Genomic DNA, 19,888 nt, shown 5'->3' with positions numbered 1-19,888 from the left:
CAGTGTTATTGTTAGGTTTAATGATACTATTATGCAAAAAATGGGTCTATTTATTTTTTCATATCTGTATTTTATCAAGTGTCACCTTTACTTTTCTTGAATCAGTTAAAATTAGATTTATTCATTTCCAGACAGTTTTTAGTAAATTCTCAGAATCCTAAAATACAACAGAACAGAGAAAAATGACAATTTAATTTCTAACAAGGTAATCAAAGTGACATAAATTTTGTTAGGAAAACATGTGGACTGAAAAAAGTTGACATGGAACAACATCTAACTTTATTCATTTCATTGAATCAAAGCTTATAAAGGAACTAGCAATTAAATTTTTTTGTGCTCGCTACTTTAATCATGGAGGCTGGAAAATCAGGTTCCAATGTGTACCTGGCAAGTCTCTGTGCTTTGAGCCTCAAGCAGAAACAAAATTAATGCTTAAATGCTAGCATATCACAACACCATAATCATGCCTTCCAAAATTAACTTGATTACAAATTCATTTTTAGTTGTATAAATAAAAAGCATAAAAAGCAACATGAGACTCAGAGGATTTTGTGAGTAAGTTCTTGCCTTTAAAAAAGTTTAAAAATCTCAAAAATATTATTCTTTGTTTAAATTACATAATTGATCAAAGCACTTGTTTAAGACTCAATATAAAAAGTTTAAGACATGACGTGGGCCTTGCATGCCTTGACTTCGGACTCGATGTGGGACTTTCATGCCTTTACATGGGACTTGACTCAAGACTTGGGTGGAAAGACCTAAGACTTACTTGTGTCTTGCGAAACAATGACTTGGTCCCACCATCTGCTGCTTAGGATTTTAATTTAGAAATGCCCTGAAGTAAACAGTTTGCATTTAAGTTTTGCAGCACGCCCACTGTTTTGTTGTCTTGACAGAGGTTAGCTGCCAGTGTAACTAATATATCTAGCTGGATACCAAGACATTGTGTTGGAGTCGGTCAAAATCAAAAACACAGCACTAATTACTTGCAGGTGTACATGCTGCATATTTACTTATAGTTGTAAAAACTCCATCATCGAATCTAAGGTATGAGCATTAGTAAGGTTAGCTCTAAGCCATGACATCTTCAAGCATACAGCGCTCCATGCATTCTCACTTTGTCAGTTTGCTCAGTTGGCTGCTTTCTCAGTAAATGATTCTCAATAGCAAGCAATCTATCATCATCTATACCACAACATTATCCTTACCTCCACTGAAAACCAGGAGAAAACATATTGCGTCATAGCACATGGTGACAAAAATAAATGTACTGTCTCCAGAGTAAAAAAGGCTGCAGCAAACATGCCACAGCACTTTTTCAACAATTAGGCAGTTAAGAATGTGTGTTTTTAAAATTCCGGGAAAATTCTTGTAAAATCTTCTCTGGTTAAAAACAAAAAAGGTATGCTAGTCTTTCACTGTTGCTTATCTTGCCATGTGTGCTGGGAAATAAATAAAAAAAACACTTGGGTATAAACCTTAGGAACTAAAACCTCAGGAGGTTTCAGTTTAGCTTTCAATTTCAAAGAGTCTTCATCAGTGAAGACAGTGTAGTGTAACCTGGGGTTTTAGTAATGTTATTATCAGGTCCTTACTGCAATACTTGTGTGCCAGCTGCATCGATTCTGAAGCAGCTGCGATTATTTGCAGTAAACTGTACATTTTGAGTGAGAGCTGCACTGCTAATGCAAGATAATTTTTTTTATCATGTCCAAAAAATCCAAGACAGCCTGGCTTATCTGGTGATGAAAGTCTGTATGCTAGTGAATGTGTAGTAGGATGCCAGAGTGTTATTTTCCCATAGCTTCGTGTCTTGCTGCACCGTCTTACCAATGGCAGAGTGTGACGGGGGTATAACAGTAAAACAATTAAGTTTTCCTCATTGACTGCTGACTGTCTGACATAGTGCTATAAATTCCAAAAGCTAAATAGGCAGTCGAGGTTTAGAAAAACTCCCGTCTATATCTAATACACCTTGATTATCATTTGAAAAAACATCAGCCTAAAGTTTAAAAATGACAATGCTTAAAACTGATTTTTAAAGACACAAAAGTGAAACCTTCATTGTATTATTTACAAGTTACCTTGGGAAAAAAGTTAACAGATTTAGTTAAAAAAAGTTTTAAAAAAATACCAAGGTAAGTGACTTTTTAAAGTAAGAAAAAATACACAGCAACAGAAAAATAAAAATAAAAGTTAAACACCAAATGAGGACAGCTGTTGTGATGGGTTGGCCAACTAGTTGCAGTGGAAGAGAAAGTTCTGTAAATGCTAATAAATGTGATTGAGGGAGAGTGATAAAAGATCTCTATTAATCTGTGGCATTACTGCAGTCATTTCCACTCTCTTCATCACCAGCAGCATGTGCTCTGTGAGATCTAAAATATTTAAATCTGTAATCTGTCAGCATTATGCGATGAACACACGCCTCCAAGTCTGGTGTCCTATCCGTCATTTTGCCTTCCACTTCGCATGGCCCCACATCCATCATGAGGACCTGACACGGCCTTTTGTCGTTCTGGCTGGAAGAGACTTAGCGGCCAGTGTCTGTAATTTCTCAACAGCGGAGCAGACATGCAGCCGGACCCAAGAGAAAAATTAAGGCAAATGCGTGAGATTGAGAAAAGGAGGAAAGAGAAAAGGAAGAGAGCCGCGACAGTGTGAAGAAGCCTTTAATTGTTTCCCCAGTGAAAGGAAACCAGTAACTCTGGAGGAGTGCTTCCTTGTTCTTTTACTATGGATAAACCAGGACTAATTATTGATTTGGTGGCACAGATTCATAGTTTTGCAATACAGAGCTCATAAATGGGCCCTAAGTATTGTGCCAGCTTGGTGCACAGCTACAATAGAGACTCACAAATAGACACTCTTCCACCTATCTTACACACAGTGCTGTATTTTCCTGAAACTCTGACTTTAAAATCAAGACTGAATAAATGGAATGGGATTAAAGCTTGAACGACCGTGACCCATATATAAATATTAGGCTGATGGAAAACACTCCAACGTAGCCCATTTACCCAGCTCCATGTCACATCTTCATATGACAGGCTTTTACTAAGCTTCTTAAGAGTCTGCCCCAGGGGATCTATGGTAGGCTGAAGGTACTGACTCAGGCCTTATCTGCACTAATTTACCCCATGAATTAGACGGCCCCTCGTCTCCGTGTCCTGCCAGGCCCACACAATAATCACTCCGTGTTAAGAAAATGAGGAGAGAGAGAAGCTTTGCGATCGCTTAGATGGATAAGAATCCTGGGGGGGTAAGACACGAGGAAGGCAAACTCTGCCCCATCAGCGTCACCTGGGCAGTAACACTCATTCCTGGAATTAAAAAAAGTTGACTCCCTGTCACCCTACTTCTATATTTTCAGGGTGGATTAAGTGAAACAAAAAAAAGGCAATTTGAATCATCCGGATTAACAAGCAATTTTCGAAAACAAACACGAAGGGCCTTACCTCGTTCAGGTTCATTAAAAAGAGAGAGACTATTTAAGCTGTTGAATAACACTTTTGTCTCTAATATTTTCTGTCAAGTAGTCAAGGGTTATATGAGCTAGCAAGTCTCATATGTGGATGTTTTAAAGCCTTGTTCATGTAAGGAAAGTCGGTGGGATCTTGTCAGAGTTCACAAGCTTGTGTTAATGTTTTTAGGTCAGCTGCACCACAGTGTTTGATTTAGGGAAATCTGAGCAATTTCTCACCATTGATTTGGCACAATTTTCTTCATCTTGTGGTCCCTGAGTAATACCTGTGGATATGTGGTTAACTACAATCCTCGCAAAAGAAGACTATTTTTGTATTTCTTCCTCTGCAGTTTTAAAGCTAACAGCAGAGGCCGGCATGTAAATGATTTTTTTAAGCTTGTTTGGGAAGATTGGAAATATAAAAGCAGGTCTAACAAACCTGAATACATTAAACTAAACCCTCCAGAGTAGTATAGTAAAACATCCATAAAGGAAACTTCTCTATTTTTACAGTTGTCAAAAGTGTTGCACAGTGGTAGCAAAAACAATGCATCAGAACACAAAATCTTATTTCACTGCTCTTGTAAAACATAGGGTTTGGATTCAGAATAAAACAAGGGATGGAATATGGTAGGACTGTGTAATTGATCAATCTGTATTACAATTTCTATTCTAGCTCCAACTGGTCACATATGTGGATGTGAACTAACGTATATGGTTATTCTCTAACAAACAGAGTTTTATCAACCCTTACAACAACATTGACAATCAAACAACAGTGTTTAATAGAGACTGTATTGATCGCTGCAGCTTGTGGTCTGCCTATGTGATACGGCCCACTCAGCCAAGACTTGGATTTCCCTCAGAGCCACACACACGGCTGTCTGAAGGAAAAATACTTCTTTAAAATGCTGATCAAAGAAGTGCGCTAAATTTATAAAGAAAGAGAAATTGTAATACACTCTGTCCCCTGGAAAGTTTTTGATTGAATGCAAGAAAAATTTACTGAAGGTTTGTAGATGTATAATCTAAGTGAGATATTATTCTAGAAAATAATTGATTTGCCCTGTGTTGGGGTAGAGGGTGTCCTGCAGAAACTTCTGTGTGGACACAATACCAGTCGCTGTTTAAAACAACAGACAGCAGTGAATGTTAGAGCAACATCTTTAAATCAGTATGGAATACAATCACATGTATAAGAAACACTTATTTGAACAACTTTATTTAATAAAACAATATTATTTTTAAATGACTATCAGGTAGATTTTAAGAACACCTTTGCCAAAAACATCACATTAATTATAACACAATGTACTGTGTTTTTCTAAACATTTATTGTTGTTTATTAAAAATGTGGTATTTTGCGATTGAATTGTTATGCATAAACGTGATTAGAAACATTTAGGTGAAAAGCATTAGCTACATTATAAGACATGGTTGTCAGAAAATTATTTTTTTCCTGGTCTATTTTGTTTCTTGTATTTTTTTTCAGTTTGATGCCATCTCTTTGAATAAATGTATTGTTGTCAAGCATGCATGTCCAGACGGTCAACAAAATCCGATGCCGTAAAAATACTTAAAGAATTTAAGAGATGAATACAGTTATTTAACACGGGCCTAATTGCAGAATAGACCATAAATGGCCTTATATGGCCATCTGGCCTTTTGATAAGTAGCTTCTAATGGGTTAGGTTTAGGCTAACCCTTTCTCAAGCTGTTTATAAACCCAGTCTCATTCCTTTTACATCACATTGGACTTTGTCAGAAACGTTTGCCCAAAGGGGCAAACAGAACCTTGTGCTTTTTCCAAATGGAACAGAGAGTTATGGTAAAATCATTTTCAGCCAAACCAAAATGATTATGGTGCTTAAACCAAACTAAACAATAAGTGCGAGTAAAACGAAAAGGTGCATCAAAAGGACTTGCCAACCCATGTGGGCTTTGCTGTTTTTTTCACATAATTCGGTACCTCACAATTGCATTACTGATGTTGAAAGACACTTTGCACAAATCCAAAACAGACCAGCAGCATTTAATGCCGGGGTCTTGGTCGTATTACCTTAAGTCATAACCATACAGTCACAGTAACACCAAAGTGCAGTCATTTCTTCAAGTAAAGCTGGAGGAACATAAACAAACATGCACATACTGCCTTAGTGAATGGATTCTTGCACCAGAGGAGATGCTATTTTCTTTGTTCTGTGGATGACATGAATGAACAAGCTCAGCTTTATCACAAACTAACCATATGTAAGCCTAAAGTACAGCTTTGCCTCAGAGAGACTGTACGTTTGAGAACTGCCTCCTTCCCAACACTGTTGATGTTTCTCTCTGTATGGTTCATTTATAGTAAAATTTTTAAAGCAGAGCTATCAAAGTTAGCCCCTTACTGCGGCTCTCTGTCTGGCTAAATCTCTGATTTGAACCCAGCGTGCTCTTGCTGTGTGTTATTGCATGTAAATAGCCTAATTAATAAATAATTAATAAGTGGATAACTTCTGGCAGACACTGAGCGGAGACATACTGTGTGACATCTGCTTTGTAGTTAGAAAGGCGATGTCCAAAAGAATCTTGTTTACTAAGCAGACATTGGTCTTTGGCAGAGAAACCTGTTTGTCAGGGGAGATGTTTTTTGGGCCACGAACAATGTAATATCGCTGTTAAATATGTTATGTGCAGCAGGCTTGAGGCATTTCTTTGTGCCTTAGGCCAAAATCACTTTGTTAGTCACACAAAAATCCCGCCATCTTTTCAACAGTTTAAACAATTATGTCTGATACATTATTAATAATGACACCAGAGAAGAGCCCCTCTGTGTTTTTCAGGAAATGTTGTCACAATAGGTGTGATTTGAAGATGACAGAAGCGCATCCTCGCAAGCAAATATGAAGAGACAAGTTGATCCTCCTGCATTAGTCACAGCACAGCCTTGTCTGTGAAGGACAAGTGAGGTGTTCAGCTTGAGTGTGCATTCAATTTTATTTGATTTTCACTTACAACTTTGCCTTTTAATTCTAATAAAAACAATTTTTTTAAATGCATCATACTGATGCACACGTTTAATGACAAGGAAAAATGTGTGAAACGGCTTAATCCCACTGAAAAATGTAGAAAAAAAGCCAAGTTTTATTTGACTACATTTATTGGGAGGGCAAAAATTCAACATTAAGAAATTATTGTTTTTAACAAAATCATAGGTTCACCTAAGAGTCCCTAAAAATAATAAAACTGAAGCATTTTAAATTTATCATTTTACTGTTTTTTAAATTCTAGGGATGTCCAATTAGTAGTCCATGACTTTCTGTTTCATTGAGGTAAAAATATAAAACCACACTGAAGCCTATATTTTTAGCCACAGTCTGCTAGGGTGGACAGTGACCCATATTTATCTTGCCACCACACACAGTGAGTAGGATGGAGGGGGAAAAAAAACAACCTCCACAGCTCACTGGGGTGCAGTGGCACTTTTTTTCAGAACACAATTCTGAATAAATCGTCACCAAAGATCCCAACATTCAGATGCATTCTGTGTGTATATATCGAAAGTCATACTGGTGTGTATGTGAGAATTTGTAACCAATCCACTCCTAACCAATCCACTCTCATCTTTTGGTTTACGTAAATCTTCTGGCACTAATCTGTAAACATTTCCCTTAATCATTTAGATAAATTCCCCAAGTTACTGCCATAGCTGGACTATTTTTAAACAGGCCTATGTGCTCATTTGAAATAACAAAGCAATTCTTCCTCAGTTCAAGAACATTTTCTTATCTTCTTCTATCAAAAAATATGAATGTGTGGAATTTGATAAAGTCTATCAGGACTTTAACTGGATCTGTGAGAATTGTAGGTCTGTAGTATAAAACAAAAGTTGAACATCTGGAAAAGCATCTTATGTCCACTGTTAAAGACTGTGCATGCTGTGGGTCTGTTTTGCTTCCTAAGCCCATATGAAACTTTGTAAAACACAAAGTAATTACAAACTCTCTCAAATGGCAGGATATTTTAAATCCAAATCTGTTGGCTTCATTCAGGAAAATCATCATTGGGTCTTTTAGCATTTTAATAAATCAAAACATATGACCAAATGAACATACAAAGGGTTCATCAGACACAAAATCAGCCTTCTTTCCTGGCCATCTCAATCCCCAGACCGCAATCATATAGAAAATTTGTGAGGTGAGTTAAAGATAAAATAGCATAAAAGGGTCCATGACTCTGGAAGACCAAGACAGATTGTGCAAAAAGAAATGGTCAGTAATCTCACTCTCTCTCTGTACGCTCCAGCCTTAAGAAATGTAATAGGAGAAGACGCTACTGGCAAAAGGGAGTTGAACAAAATATTCACAGAAGGGTTATTAACAATTGTACGAGAGGTGATTTCTTAACATTTCTTAAAATAGGGTGTATCTCTACTAGTTCTGTATAAGATTATGCTACTTCAATGAAAGATTAATTTATTATCAAGGATTTTACACCTCTTTAACAGAAGTGCCAACAAATTTTTTCTATGTGAAAGCCCAATCCATTTTCTGCCTGGTTGTGGCATCTTCAGTTTAGTAAGAAACTAATACGAAGGAAAAGAAAGGCTTTGGTCAACAAGAAAACCAGTGAAAGCTGAAACGAGGATGACAAAAAAGGAGGCTTGGAAAAAAGAGCAGTTCCCAGAGTCAGGGGAATAATCCAGTTAAATGCTTGAGATCCCCGTATTGACCCAAACAATCTTGATTTTCATTATAACCGGAAATCCCAGTAACCATGTCATCACAATTCACCTTAGATAACGCTGAGGTAATTCAAAGTCTCTGCAACAATAATGTGCATCAAGATTTTGTTGCTTTGTGTTTTCTGTTGTCAGAGCTCAACTTCAGTTATTGTGCAGCGGTATTAAAAGATATCCTCTGAATCACCTTAATTTTAGTTGGTAAATAGGTGATAGGCAGAATTATTCTTAATTAATCTGATCTTGTAACGATTTAAAAGAAGCCAGTTTGATGTTTAAAAATTGTTTGCATGAGCAAAAAGGCAAGATGATTTTCTATGGTTATTCATGGCTAGTTTTGTTGTTTATCATAAGATATGACATGCAAAGAAACAAATTATATTCAGTTGCGACTGCACAAATCGTAGACCAAAAGCGTAATGTTAACTGTAATTTTAAAACTGATTTACCTTCATAAGGGTGATGGGTGGCACTGCATTAGTTTCTATACCATCACAATCCATTTTGTTTGTGAACAACAACATGTTGGGGCAGCGAAGCACTGCATTAAGACCTTAACATGCCTCAGCTTAGACCTTGTCGACAAGCATGCACCCTCATTCATACTTGTTTTTGGTAAGGTAAACTCCAGATAACCTGGCACTTTTTCTGGCATATCATTTAAAGCACTGGAGACCTTAGACACAATATGATGGATGAAGGAACTTTTTAAAACTTCAGTTTACCTTGATCCCCGTAACCAGGACAATGCTTACTCACTGCTGTCTTCCTCTTGTGAAACTAATTGTGAAAACAGTTCTATGACAACCTATGCAGCTATTGGAATAGGTTGTGATTAGACACATTTACAGAAGGTCAGAGACAACCATTTGGGAAATTATTCAGCTCATGCTCTTGCCTCTTCTAGGCAACACGTCCAATACAATAAAGATTATTAGAAAACACAAATGATCTGTGCAGTCTCTCTCATATGTGCATCAGCGCTCCTCTGCATATACACAGGATGACGTAAGCTTGCACACCTCTGCCTTTTTCTGGATTTGAGAGCAACAACATATGCATGCTGAAAGAGACAGTGAAGGCAGAGAACAAGAGGCCTCTCGGGCTAAAAACCAGTGAGTGGCTCATCCATGTTAAGTCAGGCCAAGGGGTACCCAAGGTGTATTCACATTAGGTCAGGAGGAAGCCTCACTGACCTTTGCAGCAGACAAAGAGTCTTATGAAGCTTTTATTGGGCAGCCCTGAGACTCACATGGGTAAACAAAAGACTCTATGTCTCAATTTAAAATGAATGTCTGTCTCTCGGAGTGTGTTAGCACCTGTCGGTGATCACACAGTGACCACAACTTGATTGCCCCAGCCTTTCCAGTGTGATCTGGCTACAGCAATTAAAAACATCAGCGAGCTGCGCTCCCTGTAATTATTCCCCCACAGCTCAGACTAAAAGATCTGGTTTTTTTGTTGTAAATGAAGAAGTCATGATTGTTCCACAGCTCAAGTACATCAGGGAACAAAAATTTAAAGAATCACAAAAAGAGTGAAAAGTGGATATTAAAACAGCAGGGGAACTTGAAACAGCAGGGCTGGAATACAAATACAGTGGGGCAAAAAAGAGAGAGAGAATTAACAAGCAGCTACAGCAGTAGCATGCATAATCCCTCACATGATATGGTGGAGCAGCATACAATATAAATGAACACAATTTGCTTGCAAACAAAAAAGGACTCCTCATGCAAAATCCAACAGTGGCTTTTAAATATATGCAAGAGAAACCAGGAATTCCATATGTGTGTATGTTATCATCACCAATTAAGAGCCTCTTTCATCAAGAGAGTGCCGCGCAAGGCGAATAAAAGGCTGGATTATTTCCTAAACGCTGAGGCTTCAGGGACACTTTGCTTATTCAACTTATCACCATGACAACTCTTGTATGACATTTTTCACTTCCTCTTCTTCCCTCTTTGGAAATCAAACTCTCAGTCAGTTAATTATTCCCTTTTTGCCACCAACTACAATCGGACCACTAATTTCTGAGCGTGTCATGTCTCCAGGAATATCAGACTTTCAGGCACACACACACACACACACATACGAGGCCTGCATTGATTAATAGACTCTTCTTCAGAGCAATTTCTGCGAAATTTAGAAGAATCTAAAGACTGAGAATTGAACAAGTCAAATAATCAGTTTAATTGGGCGAACAGAAGAGATACGTTGTGAAAGATAACTGAACTTCAGATCAAATATTGCATGCAACCATTACACAGCCCTCTGTTCAGTGACTCTAAATTAGATATAATTCAAACACTTGGGGTAAATTTTGAGCAACCTTCAAATAAGTAAGTAAATGTAAAAACTTGAATCTCTCTCTCTCTAAATATATATATATATATATATATATATATATATATATATATATATATATATATATATATATATATATATATATATTTGTGTGTGTGTGTGTGTGTGTGTGTTTGTGTGTGAGTGAATTAGGACATCCATGCGTAAAATTGTTTCAGACTGGATCTCCTCAATATTGTAGAGGACGTTTGCCACAAACTCCAACTGAATATCAAAAACCAAAGTCGTAATTTTAACCATTTGTTCTAAATTCCTTAAATCTAGTCTGGTTTATTTTCCTTCCAGCCAGAGCAGTGACAGGAGAGCCTGCGCGTCATCGCTCCATCACACGCACAAGATGTCTTTATGCCCAAGTAACAAGTGCCCTGAACATTTAGACAACAGAGCATTAAATTTACCGCATCGACGCTGACAGCGAGCTGTGGCTCGTCTGAACCAACATGCGCACATCTGGGCAAAAGATGAATTTCGGGCATCAGCATCCTAATCCCTGTTTCTAACATGAAAAGTCTAAAAAGCCAAGCGTTAACAGACTGTGTTCTGTGCTCTGGCTGCACGGCAGGTTCGACGTCGCGCTGCGATATACAACTCTTCTTGGAGGAAAAAACAGAAAGTCATATTTAAATGCGAGTGCCCATCTTACAGCATCCTCCTGACTCGTTCAGCTAAGCAGGCAGACAGCCTGAAGTATTTTTTGAAATGACTCACCTGCTTTGCCGAGGTGAAAATCTCCCCATGTCTTTCTTAGAATTAAAAATAAGCCAGGACTGTGTTTGACCGTCTCGGGATCTTCACTTGCTTGTTTTAGTCTGTGTACTCCAATTATCCTTGTATTCTGCACAAAGCTTGTGTTTTTAGGGAATAACCTTCCTGCGAAGCGATCGCGGCTCTCATTGTCCTCTTTTTGATCTCATATTAACGGATTCCCACGCCAATAAGGGAATGTTCATATTTTTTTTACTCCAGCGGGAAGCTCCCGTCCAAGTCCTGGTGCGTTTTGACGCTTTCGCCTTCACTCTTCTCAGGCTCTACGCGAGCATCGCGTGACCGCGCCGCGCTTTCCCGAGCGGACGTGTGCGGGAGCGCCAACTGGAGACGGAGAAAGAGAGTTACTAGGTAACCAAGGGCACTCGCACCATACATGAAAAGGAGCGGACGATTTGTGCCGCCCAGCTATCCACTGTCCATCTGCTCTGCCTCCTTTGACGACTCGTCAAATATAACCTTGTTTTATTAAGCCACAGGGTCACTGTTTAGTGTCTCCCGTAGATGTCTCAATCCTGAGCGGAAGCAAAGTTTAAGATAAAGATAAAAATTTCATGGGATATTTACAAAGATGACAGTTATGATCAGGAAGGAGACTTGTTTTTATTGGGCTAGAGAAAATTAATGAATGAACAGGGAGAGGGTCCTGCATGCTGAGCAGACGACTCAGAATCCTAATAAGCATAGCAGTAAATTTTGTACTTCATCTTACCTTCCAATAATAAATCACTTTTAAGAGATGGTGACAACAGTGCAAAGGTACAAAAGTTTTGATAGCCTTTCTCACATGAGTTACATTAGAACCACAAACAAAAGTGCATTTTTTATCAGGATTATTTGTGACAATAATGTGGAAGGAAAACAATACATGGTTTTAAAGTTATTGTACATATAAGAATCTGAAAAGTCTGGTGTCTGTTTGTATTCAGCCTGGTTTACTCTGATGTCCCTAAATATCAACCAGTACAACCAGCTGCCTTCAGAAGTCACCTAATTAGTAAATCTTCAGAGTTTGATGCAGCCAACATGTATAGGTGCCCTGTTCAGATGGTCTTTAAAAAACTGTGAAGAAAAACGTTTAATACAAGCACCAAATCAGAAAGTCAAAACCGAAAAGCAGTTTTAGCCTATAGGTGTAGTCATATTGTCTTACAGCACTTACGCTGTCCTCAACAGTGAGAGCTTCTACTCACATATAAGCAATAGAAAACCTGAGCACAACTGACAGATAACTTTTTTTTTATTTTTCTTAATTGCTTAGGCCGTGACTGAGACTGTTCTGCCCTGAACAAGCAGACATATTGCCCATCTGCATCAGATACGGTTGACCATATTTCTTCAGTTGGTAAATACCTATCTAAGCAAGCACAGCTGATTGCATTGAGTTGCATAGAGAAGAGACGTGCTTTTTTTATTTTTTATTTTGTGGTGCTAGTGGCTTAGATCAACTTAGATGATAAAGCATCTAAGTTGACCGAGAAGAAATAGGGTGGAGAGAGAGAGGAAGGCATGCAGAAAAAATTAATGGGCCGGGACTCGAACCTGTGGCACCGTTGTTGAAAAATGTAGCCTCCGTAAGTGGGTCGCGCTTTATCCCTGCGCCACTGCCTTGCCCCAACTTTCTATTATGGTAAATGGATTGAACTTACTAACTAAGCACTTCCAGCTGTTTCTGACCAAGCATGCTGTGCCAGTGGGAAAAAAAGCAACTAGCTTGTTTATGCAAATATTTTTAGCATAAAGCACATAGAGGTTCTTGACCTGTGAAGGGTGCGATAGAAAAATATTTTACTTCATTACTTATGTTTACAGTTATATGATCATCTTTACCTTGCTGTTTCAGAACACTAAAATAAACAAAAATCTGATGGAAAATCCCTTTTCAAACAAAGCATTTGTAGCTGCAGTCTGATGACACCCTACATCAATAGTTTACAAACTACTCTGCTTCTGACCAACAAGATAACAGTGTAAGAGACCCTGACTATTAGTTAAGAATACTAGCATTGCTAGTAAGGCTTTGTATACACATAATACACATGAGTAAAATGACAAGAAAAAGAGCACCATTAACCTCTATAATGTTCTTTTATATCGATTTGCAGGCAGGGATATTATTTATTGTAACACTTATAGCACTGATATGTTTTTACTACAGTCATTTTTGTTATCAAGTTTGATTTTTGAAGATCTTAAGGCCCCACATTTGTTGATTCATGACCCCAAGTTGGGTCCTGATCATAAACTTGGTAGCTAGCCTGTTAAGCCCGAAAAAGCGGAGGGATGCCCATTTTTTGCAGGTTCTAAAAGTCGATCAAACACTGCCAGATTTTTTTTTCTTCCTAAATCCCTCGCAACAGGAGGCTTTAATGTTTACAAAGCAATTCACAAAATTTGTTTTTCACAAATACTTTTGGTGTTACAGCAATTTAAACACACAAGATGATCCTTAGGGGTCTTTCAGGCATATCTGTGTCTACACGTAAATTGCTACAGGAAACACATATGCTTTTCACCAACCCGTCTTTTTTGGTACTAATGGAAACTAGAGAATCCCACCTTTGCAGGGACGTATCGTACGTCTACATATGACGTTTTCCGGTCACGTAATTTCCGGGTGTATCCGAGGTTATAAAAGTAGTAGTAACTTTTGCTTTTCGCACAGCTTGCTTTACGTACTGCTACGCACACAGCTTGCGTATTGTTTTGTGTTTTCTTCATGAATTTTGAACATTATAATGTCGCAGAAGAATAAAATGAACAATTTGGAAACCTTGGAAACAATTTTGCAGGGCAGTGACCTCGAAGTAGAAGATTCTTCGGACAGCAGCGTGGGTTTTGAAGTGGATAAAGTTGAGGATCTTCTTTTTCGGGACCCAGCTCAGCAGCTTTACATTACGTGTCAGCTATTTCAACAATGCTTTACCGTTTTTTACGTGTGTAACTACGGTTGTGTGGAGGTTCAGTATTTTTCTTTGTGATTGATTTAACCGGTTATATTAGCCCCATCTTTAGAACAAAAGCACTGCAAGGCATATTTTATTATTTTCTGTCTTAAGTAGGACAACATTTTTTATGTGTATTTTTATAGCCAGGAGTAGGCAGGATCATCTGGCACTGAACGGACCCAGCCTTCTTCTACTTTGGTTGAGGCTTTATCTTCTTCTTCAAAGTGAGAAGTCTGTTCTGCAAACTATTATGGTTACAAAATAAACATTATGTGTCATTACAGTGTTAACATTGTGTTCCCAAGCTTATTATAAGTCATTGTCAGATGCAACTTCATTTTTATCATCTCATTTAGATAAATGTCGTCTTCAACATGTACCCTTCTGACTCTGCAGTGATGATGGTGTAGAAGACGAAGAAGATGAGGAGAATGAGGCACCTGCCCTTCAGCTACAAAGTGCCTCAATGCCAATGAAACGCAATGCAGCTTCTGTCCCAAGAAAAAGGAGCAGCTCATCCAAGCCAACAAAGAGAGGTAAACAACTCTCGAGGCAGACGAGTCAGGCTACCTCTAGTCCTGGTGATGACAACAAGGCCAAGTGGAACTTTCAAAGTGAGCCTGACATTTAGGCACAACCTCCTATATACCCTGAGGCATGCTCCAGGACCAAGAATTGACACCACAAAATCATGGTTACCTCTGACTCTGTTGAAGCTGTTTTTAGTGCAAGCACCATCCGGACCTTAATCAGTAATACTAATTCATATGCGCAAAGGACAATTTCAGCTGGCAAGAATTTCCTGTGGTCACCAAGTTTATTTATATAGTTTTTATTGCTAATTGTTTTTCCACATTTGCTTATATAGTTTTTATTGATGGTTGGGTTTTTTTGCACATTTGTTTATATAAGTTTTATTGATAATTGTCTATGCATATTTGTTTGTTTTTCACTGCTAATTCTTTTTTCAATAAAATTCCTCCAGTTGGAGATAAAAGGATACAATTTAGTTTGATTTATTTCCATTATATTTTATATTATGCACAAATTGCACATGTTGATGATATGCAGAGAACATGTCATGATCAAATACTATGACATATGCAATGGAAGTCTTACAATGGAAATCAGCAATTTTCTTTGACCAGATTCCCAATTATGAGATTAAAAAACACATTCGGCACAGTTTTGGCACATTTGGCTAAATTGTGCCAAAATCCCAGCTCCGCCTGGCACACTGCCCACTAAAACCTTTGTGGAACAAATATGCTTCAACTGATTCAGTCCAAATTTGCTGCACTTATAGTCAAGATGTTGATAAATACAACCCGGGGGTTTTTCTAGGACTTCCAAAGGATTTCCATGGTGTTTTGCAATGTTCATTTAGAAAAAAGCTTTGGCAAGGCTCAAAAATTTGATTTTCTCTTTGTTTAATCACTAATAATTCAGACACAGTAACAGTTACAATATTGGTTCCACTTGAAAAATATTCTTTAATGTCTTATCTTTACACAGGTACCATAAGTTTGCTTATAGACCTTTACATTGGAAATAACTGCAGAACCTGATTTGTGTTTGGACTGTTTTGATCCTGTGGAGCTTCCTGAGTTATCAGAAATATTAGCTTCATCTAAACCTTCAACTTGTATGTTAGACCCAATCCCAACTAAGTTATTGAAGGAAGTGTTCCCTCTGATTACCAGCCCCATTATAGATATGATTAACCTATCCTTAGTAAATGGATATGTACCACAGGCTTTTAATGTAGCTGTAATTAAACCTTTACTTAAGAAACCTTCGCTTGATCGAGATGACTTGAAAAATTACAGACCTATATCCAATCTTCCATTCTTATCTAAAATTCTTGAGAAAATAGTTGCTAATCAAATGTGTGAGCATATACACAGCATTGACCTGTTTGAAGAGTTTCAGTCAAGTTTCAGAGCTCATCATAGCACTGAAACTTCTCTGCTGAAAGTCACTAATTATATTCTTATGGCCTCAGATAATGGACTTGTGTCTGTACTGGTTCTGTTAGATCTCAGTGCTGCATTTGATACCGTCCATCAGAATATTCTCTTAGAAAGGCTGGAATATGCTGTAGGGATCAGGGGAACAGCGCTAGGCTGGTTTAAATCTTATCTGTCTGACAGATTCAAGTTTGTTCATGTAAATGATAAATCATCTTTAAACTCCAGGGTTAATTGTGGAGTACCACAGGGTTCTTTACTTGGGCCAATTCTCTTTATTATATACAGGTCCTTCTCAAAATATTAGCATATTGTGATAAAGTTAATTATTTTCCATAATGTAATAATGAAAATTTAACATTCATATATTTTAGATTCATTGCACACTAACTGAAATATTTCAGGTCTTTTATTGTCATAATACAGATGATTTTGGCATACAGCTCATGAAAACCCAAAATTCCTATCTCACAAAATTAGCATATTTCATCCGACCAATAAAAGAAAAGTGTTTTTAATACAAAAAACGTCAACCTTCAAATAATCCTGTACAGTTATGCACTCAATACTTGGTAAGGAATCCTTTTGCAGAAATGACTGCTTCAACGCGGCGTGGCATGGAGGCAATCAGCCTGTGGCACTGCTGAGGTCTTATGGAGGCCCAGGATGCTTCGATAGCGGCCTTTAGCTCATCCAGAGTGTTGGGTCTTGAGTCTCTCAACGTTCTCTTCACAATATCCCACAGATTCTCTATGGGGTTCAGGTCAGGAGAGTTGGCAGGCCAATTGAGCACAGTGATACCATGGTCAGTAAACCATTTACCAGTGGTTTTGGCACTGTGAGCAGGTGCCAGGTTGTGCTGAAAAATGAAATCTTCATCTCCATAAAGCTTTTCAGCAGATGGAAGCATGAAGTGCTCCAAAATCTCCTGATAGCTAGCCGCATTGACCCTTGATAAAACACAGTGGACCAACACCAGCAGCTGACACGGCACTCCAGACCATCACTGACTGTGGGTACTTGACACTGGACTTCTGGCATTTTGGCATTTCCTTCTCCCCAGTCTTCCTCCAGACTCTGGCACCTTGATTTCTGAATGACATGCAGAATTTGCTTTCATCCGCAAAAAGTACTTTGGACCACTGAGCAACAGTCCAGTGCTGCTTCTCTGTATCCCAGGTCAGGCGCTTCTGCCGCTGTTTCTGGTTAAAAAGTGGCTTGACCTGGGGAATGCAGCACCTGTAGCCCATTTCCTGCACACGCCTGTGCACGGTGGCTCTGGATGTTTCTACTCCAGACTCAGTCCACTGCTTCCGCAGGTCCCCCAAGGTCTGGAATCGACCCTTCTCCACAATCTTCCTCAGGGTCCGGTCACCTCTTCTTGTTGTGCAGCGTTTTCTGCCACATTTTTCCTTCCCACAGACTTCCCACTGAGGTGCCTTGATACAGCACTCTGGGAACAACCTATTCGTTCAGAAATTTCTTTCTGTGTCTTACCCTCTTGCTTGAGGGTGTCAATAGTGGCCTTCTGGACAGCAGTCAGGTCGGCAGTCTTACCCATGATTGGGGTTTTGAGTGATGAACCAGGCTGGGAGTTTTAAAGGCCTCAGGAATCTTTTGCAGGTGTTTAGAGTTAACTCGTTGATTCAGATGATTAGGTTCATAGCTCGTTTAGAGACCCTTTTAATGATATGCTAATTTTGTGAGATAGGAATTTTGGGTTTTCATGAGCTGTATGCCAAAATCATCCGTATTAAGACAATAAAAGACCTGAAATATTTCAGTTAGTGTGCAATGAATCTAAAATATATGAATGTTAAATTTTCATCATGACATTATGGAAAATAATGAACTTCATCACAATATGCTAATATTTTGAGAAGGACCTGTATATGCTTCCAATAGGTCAAATTATCAAGCAGCATAGGATACATTTTCACCGTCACCGTGTGTTCCAACTACAGGGAGAACACACTCCTCAGCCACCCTGGTAAGGCCTATGCCAGGGTATTGGAGAGGAGAGTCCGGCCGATAGTCGAACCTCGGCTTCAGGAGGAGCAGTGTGGTTTTCGTCCCGGCCGTGAAACACTGGACCAGCTCTATAGCCTCTACAGGGTACTCGAGGGTTCATGGGAGTTTGCCCAACCGTTTCACATGTGTTTTGTGGACCTGGAGAAAGCATTCGACTGTGTCCCTCGTGATGCCCTGTGGGGGGTGCTCCAGGAGTATGGAATCGGGGGCCCTTTATTAGGGGCCATCCGGTCCCTGTACAAGCGGAGCAGGAGTTTAGTCCGCATTGCCGGCACTAAGTTGGACCTGTTCCCGGTGCATGTTGGACTCCGGCAGGGCTGCCCTTTGTCACCGGTCCTGTTCATAACTTATATGGACAGGATTTCTAGACGCAGCCAAGGGCCGGAGGGGGTCTGGTTTGGGGACCAGTGGATTTCGTCTCTTCTTTTTGCAGATGACGTGGTCCTGCTGGCCCCCTCTAGCCAAGACCTACAGCATGTGCTATGGCAGTTCGCAGCCGAGTGTGAAGCGGCTGGGTTGAAGATCAGCTCCTCCCGGTCAGAGGCCATGGTACTTGACCGCAAAAGGGTGGCTTGTCCTTTTCACGTTGGAGGAGTTGAAGTATCTCGGGGTCTTGTTCACGAGTGAGGGAAGTGTTGGAATTATGATTATTGATTAATTAATGGGCTGCACGGTGGCGCAGTTGGTAGCACTGTTGCCTTGCAGCAAGAAGGTCCTGGGTTCGATTCCCGGCCGGGGGTCTTTCTGCATGGAGTTTGCATGTTCTCCCTGTGCATGCGTGGGTTCTCACCGGGTACTCCGGCTTCCTCCCACAGTCCAAAGACATGCCAGTTAGGTTAATTGGTCACTATAAATTGCCCTTAGGGGTATGAATGAGTGTGTGTATGGTTGTATGTGTGTTGCCCTGCAATGGACTGGCGACCTGTCCAGGGTGTACCCCGCCTCTCGCCCATAGACTGCTAGAGATAGGCACCAGCTTCCCCGCGACCCACTATGGAATAAGTGGTAGAAAATGACTGACTGATTAATTAATATTTATCAAAAATTATAATTAAAAATCATAATTTGACAAAATAAATTTCTTAACCAAAAATCCTCATTTATGAATCGAAACCAGAAATGTCTTCTGGTGTTGTAATTGTGGCTCATCGCCTTTGATAATTACAACCGTTAAATACTCAGTAATAATTAATAACTATAACCAGAGATGTCACTGTTTAATCGACCGTTTCTGCCGAAACGTGTGGAACTTTAACTTAATTTTGACTGACAAATCGCTCTTGCACAAAATAAACACAAAACGCCTGATACAATCAGCTCTTCAATCCAATGATCTTCACCTACTCAAACATGTAAAGTTCTACACAAAAGGGCAAAATATCTAACTAAACAAAATAAAACAAAACAGCAGTGAGTGTGTATGAGATCAAACTAGCAGTTATGGCAGTTATGGCAAAATAAAAGGGGAATATGGATGAACGGAGCTTTGGGTGCGCCCCTCCCAAAGTGTAGCTCAGCGGGACACGGTCAGTCATAAACCTTCCCCAAGCAAGGTTGTAAAACTCAGCCCACACAAAGGATCATAAACCAGTAAAACATGAAGTTTAAGACAAAGAAAATG

At 39.2% G+C, this 19,888-nt stretch overlaps 1 protein-coding gene and 1 long non-coding RNA gene across 3 annotated transcripts in view; one reads left to right on the top strand and one right to left on the bottom strand.

Moving 5' to 3' along the window:
* The window catches only part of nlgn3a (neuroligin 3a), a 247,027-nt gene extending 235,408 nt beyond the window's left edge, over positions 1-11,619 (bottom strand). The window contains exon 1 of one of the 2 annotated variants that reach the window (XM_047353716.1): positions 11,262-11,619. The gene's annotated coding sequence lies outside the window, so the exon portion shown is untranslated. The remainder of the gene's footprint in view (positions 1-11,261) is intronic. The other variant, XM_047353717.1, reaches the window with a different exon arrangement.
* A 2,799-nt stretch (positions 11,620-14,418) lies between these two features.
* On the top strand, positions 14,419-15,266 carry LOC124859966. Its single transcript, XR_007036236.1, has 2 exons — positions 14,419-14,490; positions 14,663-15,266. It is a non-coding gene; the product is annotated as an uncharacterized LOC124859966 (long non-coding RNA).
* The last annotated feature ends 4,622 nt before the right edge of the window (positions 15,267-19,888 follow it).

This window comes from Girardinichthys multiradiatus, chromosome 23 (genome assembly GCF_021462225.1).
Source record: "Girardinichthys multiradiatus isolate DD_20200921_A chromosome 23, DD_fGirMul_XY1, whole genome shotgun sequence".
In the NCBI taxonomy this organism is placed as follows: domain Eukaryota; kingdom Metazoa; phylum Chordata; class Actinopteri; order Cyprinodontiformes; family Goodeidae; genus Girardinichthys; species Girardinichthys multiradiatus.
Note: the sequence above shows the minus strand (reverse complement) of the source record. Positions and strands in the feature narration are given on the sequence as shown.